The sequence below is a fragment of the Callorhinus ursinus genome, unplaced genomic scaffold (genome assembly GCF_003265705.2).
Source record: "Callorhinus ursinus isolate GAN/ISIS: 27379988/994484 unplaced genomic scaffold, GSC_fseal_2.0 scaffold16, whole genome shotgun sequence".
Taxonomy (NCBI): Eukaryota; Metazoa; Chordata; class Mammalia; order Carnivora; family Otariidae; genus Callorhinus; species Callorhinus ursinus.
Window position 1 is genome coordinate 38279699 of NW_027397078.1, and position 9813 is coordinate 38289511.

General features: G+C 45.0%; 1 pseudogene; it reads left to right on the forward strand.

Moving 5' to 3' along the window:
• Positions 1 to 306: 306 nt before the first annotated feature.
• On the forward strand, positions 307 to 3586 carry LOC112812643 (heat shock protein HSP 90-beta pseudogene; annotated as a pseudogene).
• The last annotated feature ends 6227 nt before the right edge of the window (positions 3587 to 9813 follow it).

A 9813-nucleotide genomic window follows, 5' to 3' on the forward strand; every position in this document is an offset into this window, starting at 1 on the left:
TTGGCCAAGATGAAGCCCAGCAGTGTCCCCTGGGCTGCTGCGTATGTGCAGTCTGAGTCCCAGCCAGGGAGATCCCAAAGTGGGCAGAACTCAAGGCCGTTCCCACAGCTTTGGCCAAGACTCACCAGGATGACTGCTGTTCTCTTGGACTCACCCTTGGAGGGTTGCCATTCAGACACCTAACAACACTGAGCTGTGATTGAGTCACACGGCTCACCAATGTGGGCGACCCCAACCAAGGCCCCCTCTTCTGTGAGCTGCACCAGTGCCCCAGAGTAGATGGGCCCCGGTGCCACCTAGAGATCGATGACACCGGACCTGCGGCTCCCCATCAGGGCTGTTGAGTGCCCCTCGATTGCTGCCAAACCATTCATTGCTTTTGAACTTATTCAACATGACATCAGGAATGCTTGTCAGCCTCTCAAGAGGAAGTGCAAAAGCATGGATGGTACCAAACTGATCCCAGCAGACGAGTAACGGTGTCCACTTCCATTCAGGTACCTGGGTAGGCAAGTTCAACATTTAAAAAGCTCATTCTTAATGCTCTTTGGAACTAGAAAAGTTCATCAGTTGAATATTTGTTTAAAAGAGGAGCTCAAGCAATAGGAAAATGCAAACTGTAGGGCCAAATATCATTATCTAGAACAATGTGGACATTCCTGCCTATTAATGAATGAGTAACCTCCAAGATGGTGGAGACTTCATTTTGTCCATTACTGGGTCACAGTGTCTAGAACATTGCTTGAAACATAGGAAGGAAACACTGAATGGATGGATATTTTTTAACTTGTTGCTAGGCGGGTAAAGCACAAAATCATGGGCCAGGGGAGGGAAGGAAATGAAAAAGAAAGAAATCTATTGAACTTTACTTCCCTTCTGCCTGGCAGAGAGAAGGCAAGTGGATGGAGAAGCGATGCTATCTTCATTCCTCCCCCCTGGGTGGGCTTCTCCTGGTAACCGATTCACGTGAAGATGCCAGTAAATTAGAGTTTGTTGGAAGGGGGCTGAGGAAGCCTTAGCTGGAGTGAGGCTGTAGTATGGGAGCGATTTCCAACCTTCCTGGGAGAGGGAGGGAGGGGGGAGGTTTTTTATCTTGACAAAAAGTCTCACTGAGGCCATTTGAAAAGGGAGTAGAGTGAAGACGGGGTAGGGTGCAGATCCAGAAGTGCAAACTAGAAGAGATGAAAAACTCTCATATTGGTTAATTTTTAATTAAAAACGTCATCTAGAGCATCATTTAAAAATACTGTCTCTTGCTCCTTTTTGCGGCATCATAGATGAATTGCTGCTTTAACTCAAGAACATGTTTATTCATTTGGTTTTTCTCAGAACTGAAGTACTACTTAGATCTTGTAACATGACAATTGGTTACACCTAAGTGGTTTTCAAGGGGAGCATTTTTGTCCCTAAGGGAACACTAAGCCATGACTGGAGACATTTTGGGTTCTCCCCCTGGCATGCTGCTGGACATCTGTGGCGCACAGGACGGCTTCTACAGCAAAGAATGATCTGTCCAAAATGTCAGGGGTGCTGATGTTCAGAAATTGTGCATTTCTCACCATTTTCATCAAATTCCCATTATTTTTCTCAAAAACATAGTTTTGAATTTACGGACAAATAGCCTTCTTGATTCTCAACTGTGGTGGCATCTGAATCACCTAGATGCTTTAAAAAAATAGTGATTCCTGGGGCGCCTGGGTGGCTCGGTCGGTGAAGCATCTGCCTTTGGCTCAGGTCATGATCCCAGGGTCCTGGGATCGAGTTCTGCAGTAGGCTCTCTGCTCCGCGGGGAGTCTGCTTCTCCCTCTACCTGCTGCTCCCCCTGGTTGAGACCTCTCTCTCTCTCTGACAAATAAATAAAATCTTAAAAAAAAAAAAATACTGATTCCTAAGCCACCCCAGACCAGTTAAACGAAGACGTCTGGTGCCAAGGCACCAGATTGAAGATGTGGGCTCAGATGAGGAGCATGACAGTGGGAAGGACAAGAAAAGGGAAGCAAAGAAGATTCAGGGGAAATGCATCGATCGGGAAGAACCGAACGAGACCCAGCCCATTTGGACCAGAGACCCTGGGGACATTACCCAGGAGGAATAGGGAGAGTTTTACAAGAGTCTTACTAATGCCTGGGAAGACCACTTGGCAGTCAAGCACTTCCCTGTAGAAGGTCAGCTGGAATTCAGGGCATTGCTGTTTATCCCCCGTCGGGCCCCTTTTGACCTCTCTGAGAGCAAGAAGAAGAAGAACAACATCAAACTCTACGTTCGCCGTGTGTTCATCCTGGACAGCTGGGATGAATTGATACCAGAGTGTCTCAACGTCCTCCGTGCTGTGGTTGACTCCGAGGACCTGCCCTTGAACATCTCCCGAGAAATGCTCCAGCAGAGCAAAATCTTGAAGGTCATTCACAAAAATATGGTGAAGAAGTGCCTTGGGCTTTTCTCTGAACTGGCAGAAGACAAGGAGAACTATAAGAAATTCTATGAGGCATCCCCTAAAAACCTAAAGCTTGGAATCCCTGAGGACTCTACTAACCGGCGCCGCCTTTCTGAGCTGCTGCGTTAACCACACCTCCCAGTCTGGGGATGAGATGACTTCTCTTTCAGAATATGTGTCCCGCATGAAAGAGACCCAGAAGTCCATCTATTACATCACTGGTGAGAGCAAGGAGCAGGTTGCCAACTCCGCTTTTGTGGAGCGAGCGCGGAAGCGGGGCTTCGAGGTAGTGTATATGACGGAGCCTATCGACGAGTACTGCGTGCCACAGCTCGAGGAGTTTGACGGGAAGAGTCTGGTCTCCATTACCAAGGAGGGCCTGGAGCTGCCTGAGGATGAAGAGGAGAAGAAGAAAATGGAGGAGAGCAAGGCCAGGTTCGAGAACCTCTGCAAACTCACGAAAGAAATCTTGGATAAGAAGGTTGAGAAGGTGACAGTCTCCAACAGGCTAGTATCTTCACCCTGCTGCATTGTGACTAGCACCTATGGCTGGACGGCCAACATGGAGCGGATCATGAACGCCCAGGCCCTTCGGGACAACTCTAAGATGGGCTATATGATGGCCAAGAAGCACCGGCAGATCAACCCTGACCACCCCATCGTGGAAACGCTGCGGCAGGAGGCCGAGGCGGACAAGAACGACAAGGCGGTCAAGGACCTGGTGGTGGTGCTGTTTGAAACAGCTCCGCTCTCCTCCGGCTTCTCACTCGAGGATCCCCAGACTCACTCCAACCGCATCTACCGCATGATCAAGCTAGGCCTGGGCATTGATGAAGATGAAGTGACCGCAGAGGAACCCAGTGCTGCTGTTCCTGGTGAGATCCCCCCGCCCCTTGAGGGTGATGAGGATGCCTCTCGCATGGAAGAAGTAGATTAGTTCTACCTGCAGACCTTGTGCCCTCTGTATTGTGTCCCCATGGCTCCCCAGCAGCCCTGAGTGACCCCGGTTCACCTGGTTCCCTCTGCTGATGTCCAGTGGTTTTTTCTTTTTTTTTTCTCCTGTCTCTGAGGCAGGAAAGAAGGCCCTCAAGCCCTATCCCTTCCAATATTTGACGGGGTTTGGATGTGTATTGTGGGGTTTTTGTTGTTGTTGTTGTTGTTTATTTTGTTCTGAGATTAAAGTATGCAAAATAAAGAAGATACAGTTTTATCCAAACAAAGATCCTATGGATGAATGATTTAAAAATAACTTCTAGGGTAGTTAGTTGTGGTTTAGATTTAAACATTCTGATTTTTGATTGGCTTATTAGTTTATTTACTTCCTTTTCCACTAACTTAGTGAAAGTGTGCAAATGTTGTGTTTCTTTTTTTGTTATGAGGTTAGAGAAAGAAGCAGAAGTTCATGTGTTAGGATTCTCCAGAGAAACAGAACCAGTAGAAAACAGACAGATCGATAAACAGACAGAACAGGAGGTCTCTGATAGGAGTTGACTCATGTAGTAATGGACACTGGGAAGTGCCACCATGTGCCATCAGGAAGCTGGAGAACCAGCTGGAAAGCCAGCGGTGCAATTAGGTCCAAGTACAAAGACATAAGAGTTGGAGGGTAGGTGGTGGAATTCCTGGTCTGAATCTGAAAACCCAAGAACCAGGAGTGCTCGTGCCTGAGAGCAGGAGACAGCTCAAGCAGAGACAGAGAAAATGCCCTCCCTCTGCCTTTTTGTTCTAATCAGGCTCTCAGCGGATTGGACGACGTCCGCCCATGTTGGTGAGAGCCATCTTTACTCAGTCTACCCTTTCAAATGCTACTCTCTTCCGGAAACGTTGTGGCAGATACACCCAGAAACAACATTTGGCCAGCTTTCTGGGTATCCCTTAGCCCAGTCATGTTGACACATCAAGTTAACCATCACAGTTCATTTATCATATTCATAAATGGTCTTCCAGTAGCATGAAAACGATCATTTTTTCCCTTAACCCGCCCAGGAGTCTTCCCTAAAATGAATCTTTTCTAAAACTCACCCAAGGAATTGAAAAGGTAGGTAAGTCTAACAGACATAGAGAAAATAATTCAATCATGTCACGGTAGCACAAAGACCTCCGATGGCAGAGGGAGCTAAAGATTGAGACGAGGTTAGGTGTTACCTGGTGTAGATACAGGTTTGGAACATAGGTTTCCCTCATATTACACTGCTTAAAACTTGCCCCAAATCCATGGATCTGCGGAAGGCCACATCACTCTAGTAACTGATTTTCAGGCTGGTGATGCTCTTTTCACCCCTCCATTTATATTCATGCTTGCTCCCCATGTGATCTCATCAAGCCCATGGGTCTGAATATCATCTGTATGTGCTGATCCTCAAATCTTTATCTACCGGGAGCGTGAAGAGCTGACAAGCAACATGTCCCCCATCAGTAGGCAGCCACGGACCCACAGAAGACCATACTACTGACAGTGGATTGCACGGGCTGGTTCTTTAAACCATGGAGTTCGCATCCCCTTTCTCTCCTACATTTTACGTTCTAGTCTTTTTGGCAGTGACCTGTTGTTTTACTAGGGATTCGAAACAGTGTTCATTCTCAGCCTCAGCATTGGAACACCCCCTTCTGTTCCTTATTATTCCCCGAGAATAACACTCAATGACTAAGCCCTATTCTTCTCTGACTTCACACCCAGAAAAAAGAATTGCTTTTTGACTCCTTCTTTCAACAAATAATTCATTTCATATTGCTGTAGAAGCCTTGGACCCTGAATTGTTGCTCAGATGAACACGTCGCGTCCGGCACTGTTATTTTTACTTCATTATATTTTTAATTAAATTTCGGGAACCTAAAGTTGGATAAATTATAATTCCTGGTTCATCACGTTTTCACTGTTGTTCCAAATATGGCCCGTTTTACATGTTCAACTAGCTATTTAATTTGTTATTGTTAATAGTGTAACGGACACCAGCAAATCCCATTACTGGCAACAAAAGCTAGGTTTTTTATAATCAACCAGTCCTCCTGCTTTGTCTACCATGACCCTGCAATCTATGTCAACTATTTCCTTTTCTTTTTAAAATGTATTTATTGCATATGTACGCTCACGAATAAGTACATTTGTTATTCTAGTCATCCTTTACCTCCTGACACACACCATACGTATTCTGTTGGCAACTGTTTTCACTTCCTGTTCTGTTACTAAGGTTGATCTTTAACACATACATCTCGGCAGTTAATTTATTCTGGCAACTGGATACTATTTCTTATGTGAATAGATCAGAGTCCATGCGTCTGCCCTCCCCCCGATGGACGTTTTGTTGGCTTCAAGGTCTTGCTAACATGGGCTGTCCTGTTATGAATGTGCTTGTCCGCGGTGTGTACGATGCACTTGCAGTAGCGTCCCTTGGGTCGCGTGGAAGTGGGATTGAGGAATCACTGGCCATGGGATCGGTCAGCTGTCTAGACATGATGCCTGGCCCTTTTCCAGAGTCAGGGCATCAGTTTCTGCGCCCACCAGCAAATGTATAAAAGCCGCTCTGGAGTCTCCTTCTCTGCAAGTTGTACCATAGTCAGATTTTTCACTGTAGCCAAGAGAAAGGGCGTAAAAGAGCATCCACCCTGCTCTTATTTTAGGTATTCTTTTTCTGACCACCAATGATGCTTAACTTTTCTTCATACATCTTTTAGAAATATGTGTGTCCTCATCTGTCCGGGCCTAGTAAAAGCTTTTGCTTTTTTTTTCTGCTCATCTCTTTGTGCCATGTTTTCCTACTGATTTGTAGGAATTCATGCTCTAGTCTTCATTCTAATATTTTGTCAGTTGTGCGTACCGTGAAAATATTTTCTTCTACTCTGTAATGAGTCTCTTTTCTTTCTTTAAGATGTTTCTGATGGACAATAGGTCTTAATTTTAATCTAACTGAAGAGATCAATGTTTTGTTTTTGTGTTTAGTTAATGCGTTTTATTTATTTATTTTTTTATTTAAGAAATCCTGGGCTCATCTTTGATCTGACTCGTGATTTGTTCTCTCTCTCTCTCTCTCTCTCCCTTTTTAAGATTTTATTTATTTATTTCAGAGAGAGCGAGAACCGGGCCGCAGGGCTGGCAGAGAAAGAAGCAGGCTCCCAGCTGAGCAGGGAGCCCGACGCAGGGCTGCATTCCAGGACCTGAGCCGAAAGCAGATGCTTAACCGACTGAACCACCCAGGCGCCCCAGATGTGTTCTCTCTTGTTAGACAATGGTTTGAGCCCTTTCTTTCCTCACTTCCCTGGGCCTAATTCAGATTTTCCTTGGGGGCGGGGGAGCAAATCAGCCTTGCCTTCTGAGGCTTTGAGCTTGACGTGCCTTCACCTGGGACTGAACTTCAGGTCTAGTTCCAGCTGTCTTGAGTCTGGGGGCAAATGTTGGTGCTGCCTCCCGGACCTTGGCTGGCCCTTGTAGGCAGCTGTAACCCAGCTTGCTGCATTCAGTCAGGCAGATTGCATGCTGGGAAGCAGAGAGCCAAGTGTGGTCTGAAGAATTTCCATAATTTCAGATAACTCTTTTGCTGTTAGTAAACTTCCACAGCATACCTTCAAAAACCTCACATAAATAAAGGAACAAATTATTCCTGCACAAAATACGTTGAACCTCAGAAGCATTACGCTAAATGCAAAAAAGCCAGACCCAAAGCTTCATCCCATGCTATATCCCATTTATAGAACATTGTGGAAGAGACGAAAACGGAAGGACAAAAATTCAGATCACCAGTTGCCGGAGGCTGGGGTGAGGGTGGGAAGTTAATGCAGGCCTGAGAAAACTGTCTATGGTAACAGAAATATTATATGTCACAAGCGTATTGGTGGTTGCACAACTGCATACTTTGTTAAGACTCATCGACTGTCCCTTTAAAGTTTGTGAATTTTATTTTATGTCACTTAATTCTATTTTATGTATATTTACCTGAAAGCTGACTAAAAAAGAGTTAAATAAGAAAAAACACGTATAATTTAATTCCCCACAGTGTAATTTTATGTAGCAAACACTGAGCCTTAAGGAAGATGTTTAAAATCAGGTAGAGTGTTTGACCAGGTGTCCAAAATGACTCTAGTGTTCACACCTGCTGTGTGAGTTCTTTTTGCATAATACTCTAGGTGGAAATGCTTATCTTGAATACTCTGGAGAAGCAGATGGTGTTGCCCTGGGCATTTCCCTCTGTCATCATTTATATATCACCAATACCATTTCTGTCTCACAAGCTGTTTTGATAAATCATTTTGGAAAGTGGACTTGGTTTTCAATGTTCAGAAGCTAACGTCTACTTCAGAAGTCACTTAAAAATCATTCTCACCTTTCCATTAATGGGAATAGACTCTTCTGAACTACAGGATGACTGCTCAAATGCAGTGGTTCTCCACTGGGATTGCTCCCCCACCCAGGGGACACAGGGGTCTATCTGGAGATACAACAGATTGTTGGGGTGGGTGGGTTGCTGCGGACTTTCAGAGGGTTGGAAGGCAGCTAAGCTCCCCCTGGCACAGGATAGCTCCCCAAGTGCAAATCCCCAGCCCAAAATGTCAGTAGTGCTGAGGTGGAGAGACCCTGGTATAAAGTTTATACTAAATAAAAACGGGGCACCTGGGTGGCCCAGTTGGTTAAGCATCTGCCTTTGGCTCAGGTCATGATCCCGGGGTTCTGGGATCGAGCCCCGCATTGGGCTTGTTGCTCAGCAGGGAGCTTCTCCCTCTGTCCTTCCCCCCTGCTCATGTTCGCTCTCTGTCTCTCTCTCTCTCTCTCTCTCAAATAAATAAATAAAATCCTAAAATAAAATAAAAAAATAGAAGAGTAGTTGAAAACCAAAACAAAACTTATAAATTCACTGGTTAACCCTGTTAAGTGCTTATCTACCTTGTCTAGTTTGAGGACTTGTTACTTATTGAAGGGCTGTACCTAGTCCTTTTGAAATATTATCTCAAAATAATCTGGGGAGTTGGTTTCTGTTAAGATCTCTATTTTACAAGGGGAAGATAAAGAGATGTAAAGAAGTGAAGGAATCTGCATAGGAGGCACATCCCCCTGGGGCGCCTGGATGGCTCAGTCCCTTAAGCGTCTGACTCCTTATTTCGGCTCAGGCCCTGATCTCAGGGTGATGAGATCGAGCCCCAGTCAGGCTCTGTTTTGGGTTCCGTGCTCAGGGTGGAGTCTGCTTGAGATTCTCTCCCTCTGTCCTTCCCGCTCATTCTCTCTTTCTCTCTCTCTCAAATAAATTAATCTTCAAAAAAAAAGAGAGACACATCCCTTGTTCCTGCAACTCAGATTTCCATACTCGGTTGATTCCAAACAGATATTCTTCACCCTTTCTAGTCTTCAGACAATATCATTTCTCATAATCCCTTCCTATCTCAGCAGGCAATTATGATAAAGTTCTAACTGAAAAAATTTGCAGACATAATTATAATTTCACTTGATTTTTTGGGTGGGGGTGGATAAAAACTCTACGGCAAAAAGTCTTCGGTATTAAATTAATAATAAAAACGTGCACTTAGTTCTTTGAAAACAGGGAAGAACTGACTTCTTTTCATTTCTTCCATGGTGCATAATGCCAGGAAACAGTGATTCAAGTAGTGATGCTCTGCTAATGTGAAAGAGGTAACCAGCTCTCGTCGTGATTCACTGGCTTATTTTCTATCAGTGAGGCAGGTACACGTCAGTCTGTATGATTGCTCTCAACTGCACATTTTTCCTAGCACCGCCCTCACATTATGAATATCAAGATGTTGAAAATAAACTTCTCATAGATGAATGCTAGCCAACGGTAGCTTCTAATTATTTGCAGAAGAAAAAGAAAGGGTTGAATACATGTGGGTTCCTCCACTGAAGTTCTTTTTTGAGCCAAGAAGTTGTTATAATGTCACTGGGTAGTTTCTCGACATGGTACAATATCCAGAAGGACCATAAGAAAAATATTCCCACTCGGAATCCCACTTAAGCAACAGGACAATCCCATTTACCATCTTTGACATCTAACTGTTGTCCATCCATGTCCCAGGGAAACACAGATCGCTGCGGAAACAGAGCAAAGTGAGCCCCTGGCCTTGGCATTCCTTCTCTGGAACTCAAAGTCAACACTTGGTGTGAAAGGGAGTGTTGTGAGGTTGTGAAGAAGGGGTGGGCATTACGAAGTACAGAAGCACCTGGATGGAGAAGGGAAGGGAATGACCTTGATGGCTGACTCGTCGAAATGCCCCCAAATTCGATGAGAGGGCAGAATATTCTCCAGCTGGGGCTAGCTAGCCACTGCAGAAAATCCCGCAAATAGACCCAGACTTTTTTTGTTTTTGTTCTGTCTCGGTCTTACAGGATGCTTCCCCCCCCACACACACACAAGCCCCCCGTGGATTCAGAAGAGGAATAT